Genomic DNA, 17,088 nt, shown 5'->3' on the forward strand with positions numbered 1-17,088 from the left:
TTCCTTTGTAGGAGACTCAAATGCAAATGTTTCATTATGGTCAAAAAATCTCTGACTTGCTGCCTGCTGAGTGCTTTGACCTAATCTACTCTTTCCCCAATGTTATTTTATGCTCTTGCATATGCTCTTAAGTCATAGGTCTTCTGACTGTTTCTTAACCTAAGCTTTTCCCCCTCACAGTTTTGTTTCACTTAAACACACAATCCTATCATCCATGTAGGTCTTTTTCTCTTACTTTTTATTCTGATATCTGCTCAAATGTACCTCCTCCAGAAATTCTACTCTGACTATCTGGTCTATGTTAATCTCCCAAGTCATACTGATTTTTTTATTTTCTGTCTAGCATTCCTTAGTTTCTGCAATCTTCTTTTCTATATACTGTTATTGTTTTTCCTTTCATTGAAAGATTAATGATATCAGGGATCATGTGCAACTTCCTCACATCTATACACATCTAGAATAAAGTTGGGCTCATAACAAATATGGACTTTACTTGAAATAGGAAGCAGGAATACCCTAATTTCAATACTCAATTCTTGCCTCACATAGGGGAGAAGATGGGCAATACTTTGAAAGTTAAAGGACAGGTATAGTGAGAACTGTCCTCCAAACCCTGGCCAGAGTAACTCCATCTTCTTGTGGGACTGTTCAGCCCTCTGGTACACCTTTTCTAGATGCTGAGACTATGTGAAACTACAGCACAACCAGATCATCAATCAGCGTGTCTAGACAGCGGTTTTTGACACTGGTGGAGTTTCCTGAGAATCGGATGGGAGTGGAGTACATGCAACTTTTTCTAGGACTCTTCTTGCTTTTGATCCTGCTTTTGCTGGTTTAATTAGTATTCTGTAAAATCAGTAGTTTAGTTGGTAAATTTTGTAGTGCTGAAGCCTGAGGGTCACCCAACTACTCCATCTTATTGAGGTGCCTCATGAATATATTTATGATAGAATAGATGTTTTAGTTAGATTGTTTTATGTCTCTCAGAGGTAATATTTCAAAAAATCTCATTTGCAAACTGTTACATGCCTCTCCAAGGATCTATATATATTCACTATGTCAATTGGCCTTTGAGCCCAAAATTTCAACAATCATTATTCCAGAAGAATATTGGATTTCTATAGTAAAATTCAATTTATATTTGTTTACACAACAGTTACTTCCAAAAATTATATGTTCTTATCAGTGTTGTTTGGTTTCAGCCTCCTGTGTGTCAATATATGCTCTGGACTATATTTAAAAATGTGATTTTATATGTCAGAGCTATCAAGTGACTAAGAGGAGCAAATATCAAGATTTCTCATTAGTCCAACAATATCTAAATGGGCTGATAAAAATTCATATATTTTTGTAATTACTAAGGTATATGATGTCTCATATGGCCCAAAACTAAGTTATTCACAAATTTGTGTTGGTCTTTGACTTTTAGCCTCATCTGGCCGTATGGATTACTATAATTCTAAAATCTTTTATTACTTCTTCCTCTGACAGAGAAGTTTTCGTATCAATCAACATAATGAATCAAGTTACTTTTGCCAGTGAATATATTTAAATTTCACCTTACTAGGTTAAGACATCCATCTGAAGCACCCTAGTAAGAATGTGATAAATGCTGGCTTCCTTTTAAGACTGCATGCAGAGAAAGGTTTGACCAAGTCTCTCAAAATGGAGCAGAATGGAGGTTGTCTTGGGCTTCCTGAGGAGCCAAAATAAGTCCAATAACAGGATACTGCTTTATTCACGTCAAAGAACTTTGTATCTTTCATTCATTTAAAAAATAACAATGTAGGGGGAGATTATTGAGAGAAAGGCTAGGACAATAACACAAAACATTCCAGGTTTAACTCTCTGTTCTACCCAAAATATGTTCCCTTAATGTATATGTGATCCTTTATCATCACCAATCTATGAATATATTTTTCTCTTCAAATGCAACTATGTTTAATTTCATATCTACTCCTTAAAATAAATTATCATTTTAATTTTCCCCTTCTCTAAATAAATTTTGCTTTATCTTTTACTAAAAGTTAGTCTTTTTCCAAAAATCAATTTTTATCCACTTCCTGAATGAATAATTAGTATTTCTCAATAGGCGTATTTTATTAAGAAAAAGTTATGCATGCATGTGTACAATATTAAAGATACAGTAAAACCAAGGAGATTCAAAGGAAAACTAAAATGAGCATTATTGTTTTATTCTTATCCCAAAACTTAGCAAAGCTAAGTTTTGAGAGTTCAATAAAGAATTTAGAGGAAAAATTTTAATTTTTCTTCATTATTTTTAAAAACCACCACTGAAATATACAGTATGCTAATGTACTAAAGTTGTCTGTACTTTATTGAGAAAACATATACTAAAATTGTAAATCAAAGTATAAATCAAATGAAAAGGGACCATGTACTTCCTTTAAAATAAAATGGTTAAGAACACACCATTTAATGACATTTATCCATAGTTATATACAAACTTGGAGGAAAGATCAGGAAGGAAGGGTGGGAAAACAATCACTCATGGGAAAACTTTCATAACTAGTTCAGGAAAATCATGGATCAGCTGAAATTAATACTCCTCCTCCACAATGCCCACCGGCTGAATTGTAACTTCAGTAGGCTATATGGAAGCTGAGTAATGTTGTAGGCTGTTTGTTTAACCTATTTTAAATTTGAGGCTCCCCATGGGTGAAAGTAGATGACATGGTAATCACATATTCCATGTCATTATATGTTGCATATAATTTAGAAAATGAAATAACTTTAAATATGGTCATCATCTGGAACATCATGGCCCCCTCTTCAACTTCCACTAAAGTTTCCCCTTGGAAATGTTAAATCAATCTTCTCATTAATTTTATTCAATTTTCCAAAACATGTCTCTCTCTATTTCCTAGGCATATCCATATCATTGCCTAAAAACTCAGGTAATTGCAACAAGAATATTTTCTCCTCAGACAAAAACACAAAAGAAGTTTATAAGGATATTTCTTTTTATTAATCTTATTTTTATTCTACAAGAAATGAAGCAAGGTCTTTTCTTGATATTCACAAACATACTAGGATTTATTAATCAAATTGGCACAGATAAGCTAGGATGTATGAGATTAACTAGAAAAATAATGTGTAAAACAAATTGTAGATTTGAAAACCAGAAAAAATGAAAATTGTTTCCTTGGTTTATAATTTTCTTGGGTATAAATATTTATGTTCTGACCAGGGTAGAATTACTTGCATAACAAAGAATTACTCTGGTGACAATTGTCACATATATAGACTCCAAAAATGGCATTCCAAAGAGAAATTTACTATTAAATTTCTGCTGAAGAATTTTTTTCCTGAGTTTTATGATGTGTTCTGTAATTCCCAGTGTGTTTGTTACATCTTATTGTTACAAATTATTTCATTTTAATATGATTATTTGTATTATTATTTATTTGTCCCACCGAAACTTGCAATATCTTGGCACATTTTATTATTTAGAAGGATTAGTATCATCAGGCAAACAATAAATTACATCCTAGCACTAAAATCAACCTTATTCCGTGAAGGCATAGTTTCTTTATTCCTCTGAAGAGAACAATGTGTCATGTATAATGAAGTGTAAATCCCAGTTGAGTCATAGTTTCAGATGTAAAGAGATGTGAAGAAACAAAAAGTGAGATTAACAACAGGAAGTCCTTGTGTATCTTTTTATCTCCTAACCTGTCAAAAACATTGAAGTTTTTCTGAACACAATGTGTATAATTACAGTTCTAGTTGCCAAAAAGAGTTACTGTGACTGTTAAAAAGATAATTACAGCTACTTTACAATTCAAATCTATATTCAGTTACCTTGTGAAATCCAAATGAATGCTAATCTGACCTTATGTTTCCAAAAGGCACTCTACTTTGTAGCACTTTTTAAAAGATTGTATTACTAAGAGTGACAACTACTTTCACATCTTCAAAATGGTTGCACATAAAACAAGCATTTCAGCTACTATCTAGAACATCCTGAAGAATGTTAACAACCATGAGATGTATCTCTCTGAAATACTTAACATTTCACCTACTTTAGAGGACTGTTTACATAAAGTTGAGTATAAGTGAGAATCTAGATGGCAAACAGATGGTACACCAAAACCGGGTAACTCAAAATAGTTTTTAAAAATGGTATTCATGAGGGTGAATGAGAGACACTGCAAGGGATAGTGAAGTTCCCTGGGCTGGCAAGAGCTGAAGCAGTTACTAACTATAGGTCTTGGGAAGCTGTTAAACTGTGCACTGCTTACCACGCTGTCTCGGTCTAGTGAGACACCGCACCTATACACATAAGTTACACGAATTACACGTGTTACTTACATCTAGGTAATGAGGGAAAATGGAAACCTAGGACTCATGAGGATCCCCACAGGATTGAGAAAACTGTCCTGGGCAGATGGAGTCTCTTCAGCATGTATCCCATTTGCACCTCAGCTGAGGTACTCTGGAAAGCAATCTACACCTTCTTCTAGGACTATGCAACACAGTGAGATAAAGCAGTGTTGGACTCTGAAGCCCTAGAAGAGATTGGAACAGAGTCTAGGGTGTTTTGACCAGCAAATCCTTATCTCAGAATGTTGTATTCCCAGCATGGTCGGCATGTATTCCTCAGAGCCACTTGTGAGAGACAGAGCAAAAGTGGGTCAGTCCAAGCCCTCAAGAGAACTCTCCTGAGGGTCTACATAGACAGGAGAAGAAGCCATTATCAGAACCAGAACAGAAAGACCTGTTTGGACAGGGCTGTGGCCTTCAATACACACACACACTCACAGAATGCCCCCTGGTTCAATACACACACACACACACGCACACACACACACACATACACATTCACAGAATGCCCCCTGGCCTGGCCAAGACAGACAAAAGCAAGGTAATAAATGCATAGCATGAGTTCCATCATCTTTGAATTTTTAAATTGTGTTTGGGTTAGAACCCAGGGCAGTGCACATGTTAGGCAAACACTCTACCTCTGAGCTAAATGCCCAATTGACCTTTGACTTACACTGTTTAGCAGATGTCGACCCTTTATACCAAACTCAGCAGGAAGCTTCAGGGCAAAGGTACAGATCGATATAATCTGTAGATGCTGGCTTTCTCAGGCACTCATCAGTCAGGAAAAGAATGAACCTGGAGGATGAAAAATAGATGCACAATATGTAGTTAATTTGAAACAACTTTTAAGAAAGGTTTTGCAATGTATGATTTCCTGTCATAATCCCCTTTAATTTTGAAAATCAACTTCAAAACTACTATGGATCATTATATAAGAAACATTTTTATTATGTCATTTCAAAGAATAATTTACAAATATTTCCTTATTTAATACACAAAACAACTAGAAGGCTAGTAGCTCAGAGAATTTTAATATGTTGTTCTGGACTACATACCTCAGAAATGAGGAAAATAAATGAATAAAGGGTGAAGGCTACAAACTAAATGTTCACTTTATTGCTCTTACTACACACCAGATAAGTTTCTAATGTTCTAAGAACTTTAAATGTATGAACCCATTCATTCCAGGCAACATCATATAAATTACACATTATTGTTACTATCTCTGTTTCACTGATAAGTAAAGTAGAGAGGCAGAAGCACTTTGTTCAAGATCATACCACTGGATTCATCCTCCAAACATTTGGTTTCAAAGTTGATGTATCTCATCAGAATTTTCATTGGTGTTATGCATATGCTGACTGTCTCAAGCAGGAAGTAAACAACATCACAAAAATAAATATTAAACTTGGATTCAAATGGTGCCTATAAAACTAATAGAAAAACAGATATATGTCAGTATGGAATAAATGAAATGTTTCTAAATTGAATGTATATTAAATTTTATACATGGCATTAAGGGAACATTTAGAGCTAATGTCAATAAAAGAGTTTTGTCACAAGATAATGATCTCCTGCTGTTACATAACCACGAATTGAAGCCAAGTTGTTTATTTTCAAAGCAGGGGAAAAAATCAATCCCAGAATTATGATCTATAACAATGATTTTAGTTGTATTATACAAAGCGGTGCATGTCGATTTAATAATTTTCTTTGATGGATGTTTGAGAGGACAAATGACAGATGTTTCTTGCACCATTCTAAGTCGGAAACATTCTGATGAGCTTAGAAAATATACCTGCTGTATGTTTGGACAAATCAGAAATAGTCATCCATAAAAGTGATAAGGTTGTACTCTCTTGTACTATACACCTTCGTGAGTGAGATGATTTATAGCCTATTAAGGTGTTGTAGTTTTTAATTTTAATCAAGGAATAAGGGTAATACACACAGTCATAAAGTCTAAGAGAGTAGGATGTTAACTGACAGCAAAATAATTACAGAAAGGTCTATTGTACATGGCAATGATCATGACTCAACTATCATTTTAACTCCAGATGGAACTATGTATTAATTGTTTACTTAGGCCTGAAATAGGAAAACTTCAGTTTCATATAGCTTAGGGAGCACCCAAAGACAGATATCTCCCCAAAAACATAATAATGTATATTTGTAAGAATATATTAAATAACACCCTATATTTTAATGTTTGTAATTGTTTTCACAGAAGTTCCTGGCACTTGTTCCTTTTTTCATTTCATGTTTGCAACCACCTGAAGAGTTAGTTATATACTCATTAGTTCAATAAAAAGAGAAATGCAAAAGGGTAAAAAAGGTTAATCAATAAGAATTTTAGGTGTCCTGATTTCTATACTATTTATTTTTGTTCAATTATATCATAAAGCCTTTTATCCTTGCAAAATTATTTGTTTAATATTAATATATGGATTGTCATAGTTTGCTCTTTTTTGAACAACTAGGAAATTCAGTAAGTGTGACTTCAAATGCATTTCAAAGCTAAGGTATAAAACTCATTTAGACAAGGCAGAAACTTTTCAAATATATGGATAATGATATTTTATAAAACAAATCTTTTTTGAATAGGTAATAAGGAATTAATAATCAAGTTTTAAAAAACTGACTTTAAGGTAGCATTCTCAGATCTTGAATTAGCAAGATCAGTTTTTAAGCAATGATCCATATGCAGCATGCCTTTCTGTGACTGAGAAATTGAGCAAGAGGAATTGACCATGGAGGAGTTGAACAAGAGTTCTGATGTATGGGAACCAAATATTCTCTGATGAGGCTGAGGGTAGAATATGTTTTTTATATCTATTAAAGGTTTCTTCTTGACATCAAATCATGGATTTTGGCAGGCATGCGCACTCAACTATAGCAGTATAAGAATAGTACAGGCAGGGCTGGGGATTTAGATGAGTGGTGCCACACCTACCTTGCAAGTTCAGGGTCTTGAGTTCAATCCCTGGTACTGCAGAAAGAAAGAAAGAAAAGAAAGAAAGAAAGAAAGAAAGAAAGAAAGAAAGAAAGAAAGAAAGAAAGAAAGAAAGAAAGAAAGAAAGAAAGAAAGAAAGAAAGAAAGAAAGGAAGGAAGGAAGGAAGGAAGGAAGGAAGAAAGAAGAAAGAAAGAAAGAAAGAAAGAAAGAAAGAAAGAAAGAAAGAAAGAAAGAAAGAAAGAAAGAAAAGAACAGCACACACCACATGAGGTGGAGATTTCTAGTTTACACATAAGAGATCAGTAAACAGTAGAGCATTTTCTTTCTTGGGTTCATTCCCAAGAGAAAAGAAAATGAAAGATTGGATTACAAAAGGTTGTTTCTCCTTTCCAGCCCACTTGAGATATAATTCAGTTTACCTCCCCTGAGGCAGAGTAAAGGAGGACACAGAAAGCAAATGTTGTTATGCTATTTGAATTTCTTTCACATAAGAAAACATCATTTTCAGATACTCTTCATTGTTCCAGCCATCTACACTTTCTTAAATATTCTCTATGATAGGAAGAAGATATTCACATATTTTCAATTCAGTATAAAAAATTCGATATAGTACATGACAAATCATTCCAAATATTAGTGGCATAAATCAATAAAATATTAATCTACTGTTTCTCGCCATTGCTGTGTTGACGAGGCAAAGCTTAGGTCCATAGTGCTAGGTCAACTCACTAAATCGGATGAGCTTGGTTGGAAGATCTAAGGAAGCCTCTCATGTGTCTGGAGCCTCGGAAACGAAGGATGATAGGGCGCCTTTTTACTCCACTTGGTCTCTCTTTGACTCTGCAATTCCTTAGTTTTCAGGTCTTTCCAACATTTCTCTTTCCACTAAAAAATAAATGTGCATTTCTTCGCAACATGCCAATGAGGGTGCAAGATAACCAGTTAGACACTTCCAGACCTTTTAAGGCTAAGAACGGAACTACTTGCATAATCTCGCTTCTACCTCATTCTACGCATCAAGACAATTCACAGAACCAAGTGTAGGAAACAGATTTCACCTCTTAATCAGAAAATACAAAGAAATGACATGAATAACCAGTGGTCAAACTTGCAGATAAGTTACTGCCACCCCTGGAGGAATTTTCTCCATGATTCCATTTTGTACCTAATCCTTTCCCCTCCCAGTGAAAAAGAATTTGCCATTGTAAACAATACATTATTTCTGATCCTTCTACACCCTGACTGTACTGCCTTGCTTCCTTTGCATTATCCAATATTCTAAATTAATTCTACTTGATCTATAAAATTGGAAAATTGATGTGAGATCATTATGTGCACTGAGTTGCTCTTTTGGAACAATCCTTTAGTCCTTTTTCCTCATCTAATGCATGTGGCCTTCCATCTCCAATTTTAACATGCTATTCATTTTCAGCTGATTGTAACTTACTAGTCTCAACAGAATAGAGAAACAAACAAAAATTATGTACTCAAATCTGTTACGTAATATAATTAGATAATATTTACAAGCAAATACATTTGTGGTTTTATGAACACGTTTATTGGGACGTAGTTCTAAACCCTAAAATTTCAATATTTTCAATTGTTAAAAGAGTGCTATGACCATGATTACTTCCTTAAACTATACAGTGATTTTGAAGTATTTCTTAAATGGGCTCAACTTGGCAGCCATTATGTAAACAGAATTCTAGTGCTTAGAACCCACTTCTAAATCAACTTGAAAGCCATGCTAGTGCATGCTGCACTTGCAGATGGATTAAAAACTATGATGATAACAAAAAATGTTAAGGGCCCCAATAGTTAAGTTTTTCTTTAATATGAAATTAATAATAGGCTGTGTGGTGAATCTCATACACTGCTTGACAGTAATATTGCTCTTGCTTTTAGTAAAGTCAGAGAATTCCAATGGAAAGAAAATGCTGAAGGGAACAATTTCTAATTCCACAGCTTGGTCCTGAGATACCTGACCAGATACTTGGTGTTAAATCACTTCTCTCTCTTTAAGGATTTCAAATGGCTGTCCATAACCTCCAGCTTAGAGCTTGTCAACAGTATCAGTGACCTGTACAAAAAAAAATTCAAGAGATAGAAACCTGTGTTTTATGACGCTATTAATTTCCTAAGATTGCCATAACTGTGTCCCATTAACTGGGTGGCTGAAAAAGCACGAATTTACTGTCTCACAGCTCTAAGGGCTAAAAGTAAAAAATCATGATGTTAGCAGTGTGTGTTTCTTCTGCAAGCTGGAAAGGAGATTCCATGCTGAAACTATCTCTGGGTTCTGGTACCCCCAGGTGTTCCTTGGTTTGGAGATGCTCTCCTTTCTCCCTGTGTCTTTACATCATTTTCCTGCCATGCTTGTCACATTCTGTCTCTAAACTTCCCTTTGTATAAATCTACCACTCATATTAGGGTCCACCTTAATGATGCCATCTTATCCTCATCATAGGCAAAAGCCCTACATCCAAATAAAATCATATCTAAACATTCTGGAAGTTGAGACTCCAACACGTTTTGGGCTGATAAAATTCATTCATAATCATAACTCTGGAGAAAGTCTCAACTTCTAGGCATAGTGAAGGTGAGAGTATTGTTATGCTCCATTCTCTACTTTTCTCTTTAGCCTTATCTTTAGCATATTCCACATCTTAAACTGTACTCCAGACTATTAAACAAGCTCCTCAGGTGATGTATAACACCCTTTGTGCTGATGTCTCCTTTGAATTTAGGGATATTTTTCAGGTCAACCAATTAGTAATATAAAAATTTTCATTGTGCCTGCCTGTGATCTTGCCAAGTCTCTTGTATAAAATGTGTTATATACATTTTGAAACTGACACAATTTTGCCCCTTCTCAGATTATCCATTTGACTGGGAAGACATCTTTTCACCAATATCTGTATGCTGACCCCCTATTTTGTCTGATTGTTCTAGGTAAGATCATTTGGTAATTCCCCTAATTCTCTCACTCCTGATCTGGTAGAATTTTTAGTCAGGGATTTTAGAAATAATTTTGATCTGAATTGTAATATATAAATCTCCTCAGCTGGCACATGCTATATTTGTGTAAGATAGAGCAGGGTTTGTGAACTATGGTCCACAGGCCAACTTAGACCTGTTGTCTATTTTTATATAGCCCATACACTAGAATTGTTTGTGTATATTTAAGTTATTGAAAGCAATTTTAAAAAATACTACATGTGAAGTAACAACTACGTGAAATTAAAATTTTATAAATAGTTTCATTCTGGTACAGCACATAATATATTCAATGATGCATTTTCCATGATTGTTTTTATTCCAGTACAGTGGAGTTAAGTAGTTAAAACAGTGACTCTATGACCCACAAAGCCTTATATATTTACCATTTGTCCTTTTATAAAAAAATATTTTGCTGACTCCTTACGTAATAAGATAAACTGGGGAGAGAGAAAGTTGGGGGGAAAAGAAGAGCAAAACTGAGACTTAGAGAGAGAGAGACAGAGACAGAGATACAGACACATAGAAAGAGAAGGCAAGAGAGAAAGCACACATGCAGAGAAGAGTCTAGAAATATTGAGTTCTAACAATGTCTGATTCTAATTGTTCCTAAGGTACAGCAATTATAATCTTGAATTTCATGAGACACTTCAAATAAAGTATAAAGATTAAATGTGCTGGTTGCTTTTAATGGCAATTTTAATAGTACCCTCAGCAGTTTTCTGTTTTCCCCTAGAGTTAGCAGTAAGCCCCTTGTACTTACTACAAAGCTATTTCATTGTTTATATTGCCTCCAAAATATTATTTACTCACAAAATACATACTTCTTAAATTAGTAAATACACAAACAAACACATTGCTTGTTTTTAAAGTGTTTTATTTTTAGTTTAAATTAAATTTGTTTCTCAAAAATTATATATGTTGATGTGGTACCATGTGATATTTTGAGTTCTTTTTACATTATTTATTGTTCAAATCAAATCAAACATATCTATCTCAAATCTTTATCATTTCTTCAGGTGAAAAAAATCAAAATACTTTTTTCTAGCTTTCTGTAATGTGTACCACATTAGCATTTTGAGAAACTTGGTCTTACTGAGCTCTAATTTATTATCAACTCTTCAACCTTTGCCCACCAATATCTGCCCCCCTTCTCAGCCTCTGTGCCACCACTCTACTGTCAGCTACTATGAGACAACTCTTTTTGTTTCCACTAGTGACAGAGATTATGAGGTAATTATTTTTCTGTATCTGCCTTATTTCACTTAACATGATGATCTTCATTCCATGATTCATGTTGCAACAAATGACAAGACTTCATTTTTTTTCGGGCAGAATAGATTCCAATTGTGTCTATGTGCTACTTTTTTTTCCCATTAATCAGTTAACGGATACTTCAGTTATTTCTGTTTCTTGGCTACTATGAATAATGCTGCAACAAACGTAGAAGTGTAGATGGTTTTTCTACATACTGACTTCATTTCCTTTGGGTCCATACTCAGGAACAGGATTTCTGGATTATGTGGTTTCTCTTATTTTAAATCATTTCAGGAACCTCCATACTGTTTTCCATTATGTTTGAATTAATTTATACTCCCACCAACAGGTAGAAGGCTTTCCTTTTTCTTGCATCCTTGCCAGCACTTGCTATCTTTAGACTTTTTGATAATGTCATTCTTTCTGGAACAAGGTGATACTTCACTGTCATTTTGATTTCCATTTCACCGATGATTATTGATGTTGAGTATTTACTTATATACTGATGGGCTGTTTGCATGTATTTTTTGAGAAATATCTTTTTAAGATTATTGCCCATTTTTAAATCAGTTTTTTTCTATTACATTTTGGGGGTTTTATACATTTTGAATAGTAGCACTTTGTCAGATGTATAATTTGCAAAAATTAGAAAAAGTCAAATCGTCACTGTTTGCAGGCAACATGATCTGATGATGCATAGCAAACACCAGAAAATCCACCAAAAATTATAAAAAAGAATGAATTCAACAACATTTGAGACTATAAAATCAAGATATAAAAATCAATAGTATTCTATATATTAAAAGAAAATTATCTTAAATAAAAATCAAGAAAAATTTGATTTCTAATACCTTCAAAATACCTACTAGTAAATAAAATCAAAGAAATACAAGTTTTTCACAATAAAAATTAATGGAAGAAGTGAAATAGAAAACAAAAAATAATCAAAAGCTTTGCACACTTGTGGAATGGAAGAATACATATCGTTAAATGTCTGCACTGTCCAAAACAATCAGTGCATTCAATGCAATCTGCACCAAAATACTAAGGGTTTTCTCCACACAATCTCAAAATTTATATGTAACCACAAAAATCTCCAAAGAGACAAAATTATCTTGAGAAAAAATACCAGGCAGTATTTCAAAAAGATAGAGAAAGAGTAATCAAAACAGTACCGATTTTTCCATAAGTGCAGACTCAAACAAGTGGATGAGAACAGAATACCCAGAACTAAGCATGAATAAGCAATTAGTTTTCAACCAAGTGGGTAAGAGCTTGGAGTAGAGAAAGGAAGGTCTTTGTAATAGAAGTTGTGGGAAGACTTTGATATCCACATGCAAAAGGATGAAATTAGATCTCTCACCAGTTACAAAAAAAAATCTCAAAATGGATTAAAGACTTAAAGGTAAGTTCTGAAAGAATAAAATTAATGGAAGAAAACATAGGGAAAATACTTCAGGATATTGGTCTGGACAAGTGTTTTCTTTTTTTAACATGATCCAGAACCATAAGGAACAAAAGCAAAAATAGACAAATTAAATTACATTGAGCTAAAAAGCTACTGTAAAGCAATGGAAACAACCAACAGAGTTAAGAAACTATGTACAGAATAGGAGAAAATATTTGTAATCCATAAATTGTTTAAAATGGACTGAAATAAGGGGCAGAGGTAAATGGACCAAACTGGATGAGGCCTCATTTTTTTTAAATCACTACTTTCTCTAACATGTTCTGTGGAGTGTTCCTGATGATCATCCAAATGGCTATTTAAATCAACCAAAGCCCCTAAATAAACCAAAAGCAATGCAAACATTTTTTATTATTGTCAAAAAATATTGCAATGAATTTCTGACATAGTACTGGCACTGTGATGGGTCCTGGCAACAGCCTAATTCTTGTCCTAAGTTTATATAAAGACTACATCTGGGTCATGCTGCATTCTACATGAAATATAAGTCATTTTCCATTCACAGTCTTCCAACAGAGACCTTGTTTCTACAAAGTGTCTTACAAATGCTCTGAGTAAGAAAGAGATTACACACTAATGATACCATCACTCCAAGTTTGTGGATTTTTAACATAAGATTGCTAGTACTAGTAGTTCCTTTTTTGAGAAAGAACTAAAAGCTAAGAGTCAAATTATCCCCATTGGCAATGAGAGCTTTAAGTGCTTGAAAGAGTCTCCTAAACTCATTTACCAAACTATGGAATTCTGTGGGGTTCTAAAACATAACCTCAACTTATTTGCAAAGTATGATGTTACTAACATAAAACTGTGGGTGCTAACTCCAAGTTATGTGAGGCTAGTACAAACAAATCAGGCATTGTCTAACTCATACAGATGATTACATCCCCAGCCCCTGTTTAAGTGAATTGAAGAACAAGACCTACTGAGACTGGTGACTGAATTTTACATGATTTACTCACTCTCCTGTAGCTTTGTATAAACATTATTGGCATGGAGAAAAGAAAATTGGTGTTTGAAATTTGGCTTGTGCTCTAGCTATACGAATTGGAAAAAGCTATGTAATTTCACTTATCCTTTATTTTCTCATCTTTAAAACAAACATAATAATACCAAAAATATATAATTGATTATAAATACAGATATTTGACATACTCCTTTGTGTAGAATTAAAATCTGACAGATACAAAAGAGAATAGAATCTGAGGCCTTCAAATTGCTTATTACATATATTTCTATGTATCTTATTACCATATTACATTATTTTACTCAAAATATGATTACAAAAGCCATGCTGAAATTAGGTATGGTCTTACTGGAACATGGTTTAATTATCCTCATCTTCAAAAAGTAGAATTCAATAGAGAAGTAAAGTTGTAATGGTATAAAGAAAGAAATGGAGAGACTCCCCTGTGCAAGAATAGTTTGGAAAATTTGAGAAATACAGAGAGAGCTTACTAAAGAGAAATGGATCATGATAGATCATTCCAATAACCTCAAACAATACCTCTGCCTGACCTTGGGTCATAGGACAAATAAGTTGATAGGAGGACAGATGTGGGGTCAGTACCATCAATCAACTGGGTCCATTTTCTCAGTAAGTAAATGAGATCCTTGGCAATGTGAGTGTCAGCAGCCCCTTGATTAAGCCAATGTAGAAGGGATTTAATCAAACATCAGAGAGCTGATTGGACTATTTGTCCTTCAAGTTCCAATTCAGCCCTGAAATTTGATTTTTCTATAGTAAGCTGTATCACTATAGGACTGCTCTAATTTATCTCTCTGTGTGTCTCTCTTCTGTCACTCTGTCTCTCTCTCTCTCTCTCTCTCTCTCTCTCTCTCTCTCTCTCTCTCTCTCTCGCAAACCATCCCTATACTGTTACAGCTTACTATTGGAAAATCAAGAGAAAGCAAGAAACCTAATTTATCCCTGAATATATTTTTGATAAACATAAATAGGCAAAGGTTACATAAAATAATCACACAAAATCAAACATTTAATTCACTACTCATCTCTAGAAAACTTTTGAGATGTCATAGGGATTTCTGATTTGCCCCTACATTCAATCTTCTTAGCTTCTTATTAACTGGGTCATTTAAACAAAATGCTGTGGCAAAATGTTAAGGAATATTTTGTCACTTCACAGGAGTTTCCTCTCAGTGGTTGTTTTCTTCTTATTACACAATGAGCTGGACCTCTGCAGGTTACACAAGGTAGTACTAGTAATAGTCAATTCATTTCCCAAATCAGGCCTACTCATATATTGAGTTCTGTTTAAATGCACTTTGGCACTACCATCACAATTTCTCTTTGAACCTCTACATTATTATCAAGGGAATAATCTGGCCCTTCAACTCTGCAGCTGGTTCCTGCTCTGTTTCCTGTAGACAAATAGATAACAAATACATCACACAACACAATCATTCTTGGGAGAAGAAACTAATCATACAGGAACAGAGGAGACTTCTAATGATGATGAACCTGGCTTACATCAATAGGAGAACATTTAGCATATTCAATTGGAACTTATTAACATTTCTCAAGAAATATGTGGAAGATTAGTCTTGCCTAAGGATTTCTTAAAGAAAATCTGCTACCAATATTTTTTTTCTTTTAGACACAGACATTTTTACAACCTTTAAGTGATTATTTTCCAACTACCAGAAAACCCACAAGACCCAAGCATAAAGTGTTTTTATTCTTTCTTGTTTTTGATTGTGGCCAAAGTTATCACTAAAATAATATGTTGATAATGAGTAACTTAAAATGCAGTTGTTAGTGAATTAGAAACATTCAGAAAAGAGTATGCTGTTTATAGGTTTAACGCCAATGCAGGCCAGTGGCTGTGCCTTCTTCCTCATAATTAAGAATTAAGGTAAAAGTTCATGTAGCATCACATACATCTTTTTCAGAGCCATTTACAGTCTCGCAATAGCTTTGCTCTTGTGCTCTTTTCCCCGCATATACCATCTGTCTCCTCAGCTTCATCTCACTTTCTTTCAACATTTTAAGCTGCTGTGACAGGAGTGAAAGATCATGGAAGCCATAAAATCTGGCTTAAAACCTTAGCTGATAAATAGTCATTGAGGTCCCTGTAAGGAAACAGTCTTGTAAGGCCTTGGTGAAGAAAGCATTGAAAAACAGCCTTCCTGGAAATTTTACAACTGAAAAAAGCAAAGAACAAACTTTCCTTTCTGTCAAATAGTTGAAAAATAAAGTTTTAGTCAAGAAAATACTACACTAGAGATTAAAATATGATGCTGAATGCATTTGGAATCTTCTGTCCTAATAAAAGAAAAAAACATTATTTAAGTATTAGTACATTATTACACACACTTCATTATTATATTAATGGTACATTCATACTCTCACATTTTGAACAACCAAATCTGGTTAAGCATAAGGAAAGCTAGCCTTTTCCGAAATGCCTCTTATTTTCATCGTTATCACATTTCATAGATATCATATTTTATATCACATTTCAGATTTTAATTTTATATTTAAAAAGTAGTCTAATTTAAATGTCACAGAATTCAAGTCTAATTTAAAAGATATACAATTCATAGAAGATATATCGCTGGCATTGTGTTTTGGCAATATAAAAAAAAAGTAAGTAACAATTAGGTAAAATTATTTATTTAACTGCTTGAAATTAAATGAGCAGTTCAGTTAAACCTGTTGTTATTTAGTGAATTTGAACATACTATCAGTCTAGAGCAGTAGTGTGATCCTATGGTGTGGGTGTTATTTGATTTTCTTTTAAGACAAAAGATTTTGGGGGGACCTTGTGCTTGAGAGGCAGGTAGCAGAACCACTGAGCTAAACTCCAGGCCCAAAGACAAAAGATTTTAATGTCTGAGTTGTTTTTTTTTCTAAACTAAAAAAAAACAAATCAGTATTCAGTTTAATTGCGGTGTTAGCTATTGGAGATAAATAAGTAGGCTTTGGGTTGCAGTTTGGGCATCTGTCTCTAAAAGGTTTGCCATAACTGCTTTAGAGTATTGAAAGATATTCCTTTATTTCATACATTCAATTGATTAAAAATGTATCTGTGCCATTAGTTC

The 17,088-nt window shown here is 33.9% G+C and overlaps 1 long non-coding RNA gene across 1 annotated transcript in view; it reads right to left on the reverse strand.

Moving 5' to 3' along the window:
• Positions 1-4,071: 4,071 nt before the first annotated feature.
• Positions 4,072-17,088, reverse strand: part of LOC147825098 (uncharacterized) — a 47,265-nt gene continuing 34,248 nt past the window's right edge. Inside the window, exons 2-4 of the long non-coding RNA XR_015441221.1 lie at positions 8,034-8,189; positions 5,631-5,783; positions 4,072-5,145 (exon numbers count right to left, since the gene is read on the reverse strand). This is a non-coding gene — a long non-coding RNA (uncharacterized LOC147825098). The remainder of the gene's footprint in view (positions 5,146-5,630; positions 5,784-8,033; positions 8,190-17,088) is intronic.

This window comes from Heterocephalus glaber, unplaced genomic scaffold (assembly GCF_053883595.1).
Source record: "Heterocephalus glaber isolate CG9 unplaced genomic scaffold, H.glaber_assembly_v1.0 deba00001509, whole genome shotgun sequence".
Taxonomy (NCBI): domain Eukaryota; kingdom Metazoa; phylum Chordata; class Mammalia; order Rodentia; family Bathyergidae; genus Heterocephalus; species Heterocephalus glaber.